The sequence below is a fragment of the Drosophila hydei genome, unplaced genomic scaffold (genome assembly GCF_003285905.1).
Source record: "Drosophila hydei strain 15085-1641.00,03,60 unplaced genomic scaffold, DhydRS2 tig00000063-arrow-pilon, whole genome shotgun sequence".
NCBI lineage: Eukaryota > Metazoa > Arthropoda > Insecta > Diptera > Drosophilidae > Drosophila > Drosophila hydei.
In genome coordinates, this window is record NW_022045657.1 from 838,490 (window position 1) to 842,396 (window position 3,907).

A 3,907-nucleotide genomic window follows, 5' to 3' on the forward strand; every position below is an offset into this window, starting at 1 on the left:
GCGCCACTGATTGCTGGCAATAAAATTTGAATGCGGAAATTTCATTGTTTATCCAAATCGATCATCATTAAAGCGTTTGCGTTTCGCAAGTGCGAATTGCTCGATTCCATGGCGTCTACTTAACACAGTCGTTGTGTTCTGCTGCGTTGCGTTGTGGGTGGCACTTCGAAAAGCACAGGGCGGCCCATTCTAGGTAATTCAGTTTTTTTGTATTTTGTTTTTGGGATAAATGCTTGATACGATATTAGCAGTTGGCATTTGTGAGTGTGTGTATGTAAGCATGTATCTCTGTGAGTTCTTGTGAGTGTGAGTATGTATGTTTATTTATGTATGTGTATACGATGTATAAGACTTTGTCATTACATTGTTAATTTGTTTTAGTTGTTTTTTAATTTCCTTAGAGACTCGCAAAACTCATAGATGCATGTGTGTGTGGGAGTGGTAATGTACTCAGCGTGGGTGGTAATAAGAGCTAAAGTAAAATGCTGATAAAGTGGTGAATGCTGTGTGTGTTTGTATTTGTGTGTGTGTTTGGAATGCGTTGCGAATGTTCGGCGCGTTGTGATGACAAGCAGAAGCGAACACAAAACGTTCATTTCCCACAAGCGCCATTATTCGTTAAAACCCGTAAATTTTGCTCGAAACGAACACACACACACTAACACACGCATGGCCACACATCTGGCAATAATAACAACAACAAGAACAACAGCAAGCTGGCAAGAAGCTGCCAGCTAAACACGAATATAATGTTTAAAATGTTTATTATGTGTGTGCAAGTGACGCGCGCGCTGCCAGCGAGACCAGAGCAGGCCAAGGCAGACAAACGCACGCATATGTTTGCCCATATAACTGTATTACATGCCAGCGCACACATGTGTATGTATGTATGTGTGGATGCGAGCGTGTGTGTGTGTTTGAATGTGTTGATTTTGGTTTTTGCCGGCAGCGACATTGACGCCGGATGTGAAACAAGTAGCCCAAATAAACCGCAATAAGCTTTTGTCACGATTAACAAGGCTTACGCAAAAATGCGTGCCAGAGTGGGACAGAGCAAGAGCGTGCGGGTGCGAGTGCGAGTGCGTATGTGGCTGAGCATAATTACATGCACATCGTTAGTCGTATGTGTTCATATATTTGTATGTGTGTGCGTGTGTCCTTGCCATATTTTAGATTAATGATGGCGTCGACTCGTATTAGGCAAATGAAGAAATCGACTGCGACAGGCATCTGTGGTGTATATGTTGGTTGCCTGGGTGTCTATATATGTCTGTGCGTGTGTGTGAGTCGTGCGTTACACTTGGTCTGCGGTTTCTCGCAGCATTTCCGCTAACAAATTTGCCACAACAATAAGTGCATATCATTATGCTGATTTAAGTGGCAACGCGGCACGTAGCAACCGCCTCACACACACACACATATATATATATCTATAGCAAGTTATTACGCGCACACCTGACCCACACTCACACCCACACCCACATACACACAGACAAACGCACACACTTACTGAATATATTATACTTGGCTAGCTATGAGTATGCATGCAAGTGGGTACATAAATCTTTGTTTAAAGACACATGCACAATGTAAGTTAAATTGGCAATAACGTGCTTTTCTTTTATACGCCAGCTACAGATACAAACACACACACAGGCAGGCAAACACACACATGCATACATAAGGGCATAACGGTAACGGAACCTTGTTTGCAAGGAAGTAACAACCTGTTTTCACCCCATGTAGTGGGTCTCGCTTTTATGTGCGCCTTGCCGCGCCACGACTTGCCTTCTCACTTTCTTCCCGCCTCTGCTGCGCCACGCCCTGATCCGCATCGCCTTGACTAGCGAGAGGACGGGTTTTTCCGTCTCTGTTTTTTCCTTTTTTATTTTTTTTTTATTTGGTGGAACCTGTTTTGGGGTACGTTTACGGGGCGTTGCTGTTACTCCTGTTATGCTTTAATTATGCCCTTGTCAAAAGGTGGGTACGGCGCTCGGTTGCCCTCAACTTCGTTTCTTTGTTATATATATATATATATATATATATATTTATATATATATATGTATATATGTATATATATATATATATGTATATATATATATATATATATATATATACTTATGTAGGTATGGTTCTATTCATGCTGACGTCCAGTCAAGTTTGTCCACACAAAACTCGAGCACAAGTTTGTTATAATAAAATGAAAACGAGAGAAAAAATGGAGATGTAGAAAAGCACATTTGAAAACACACATGCATCAATTTTAAAGTACTAATTGGAACTTTGAGTTACACAACATTTTTGTGATATTTATGAGTAGTTGGCCCACACTTTTCTATAGAAAGCACAATCCAATTTCTAAAAACTCAGTTTTGTGTTACGACTCGTAGTCGACTGCCAAACAAATAAATTTTAAAAAGGGTTATTCAAGATGTTAAAGAAGAGTTAAGCCAGGCTGTTTTCATTGTGTTTTTATTGCTTAATAGCATTTTATCATGCTATAATTGGTCCAGGCATGAAGCATGTTGCTAAGTAGTTTCATTACTATTTAACCCATAATAATCTGTCTTGAATTTAACGCTTCGTTTAAAAGTGATATATGAACGAAAAATTATTATTATTTTTATTTATTATTTTTAAATCATTTGCTACTAATTTGTAACTTTTCCAGTTAAGCATTCCTTTAAATTAAACTAAAAAGCAAAAAGGAAAATTGTTTTTTCTTGTTAGGCTTATCAGTTAGACAAGGGTCAGATCAGGCTAATCAAATCGGTGTGATTAACACATTGTCGCGCTGACCAAATGCGAGCTAAATGTTGGTCAAACAAAGCCAAAAATCTCTTTTGTGACAACGTTTATAAATAGATTTGAACCTATTTTAGCTTAACTCCGGCTCGTGTTTGGTTTGTTTGTGGGTCTCCCGTTCATGTGCTGTGGAACGCCTCTTGCGTCCATATCGCTATTCAAGATTTGTTTGCATTTCGTACTGCGAAGTCATTCAGCGTGTCCGGCCAGCGGATGCCAAAGCGTAAACGCATTCCGATATGCGATTATGTTTGGAATTCTGAGTCCGAATCTCTGCAGCTGTTATATGCGCAGGCTTATGTGTAATTACACATATATATGACTATATATATAGAGAGTGAGAGAGAGAGAGAAAAATATATGCATGTGGGATATACGGTGGCGACTCTGTTGAGCGGACTTTCACTGCCCGAGCTGCTGGGAAAGTTGTTGCCTTAAAGAAATCTTGAAAGGAAACGCAGCCGCGAAGTCTGAATTTATTCATTTTATGCAAATTCGTAAGACTGGCAATTTTTTAACTGTTTCATTAAGTCTTGGGAGGTATTTCATAAGACAAGGCTTGAGAAAAACTGAAGTTCGTGAAGGTGGAAATGCAGATTCGCTGAGTTTAATGAAAGGAAATTGGTGAATGATACTTTTGCTTGTTAAGACGAATTTGCATACTTAAAATGTGCTTAAGACTTTTCATACACTTAGTTATTGTTTTCTGTAAGCCTTTTCTGAAAGAATCTCGGGGCTCAAGAAATTTAAAAAATACTAGTTTTAGAAAGAAAAGAATGTGCTTGGATGTATATTCTGCTCGCCAAGGCTATCCTGTCTGGACAAATTGAATGCACCGATGTCCGCTAGTACATAGTTGTTACTGTACTTGCTGGCAATGGCATGTTGATACGCACCGGCTGGTCTTTGGCTGGGCAGAACGCAATCTTATCGCACAAAGCGTGCGCTTATCTCATTATATGTCAGGAGACGCCATTGAATCATTTTACAAATGGCTGAGTACAGTTCGCATATGAATATGAGGGAAGGGCGGATGGAGGAGGCAATGTCTAGGCGGGCACTTGACTGAAACACACATACACGCACACAGATACACACTAAT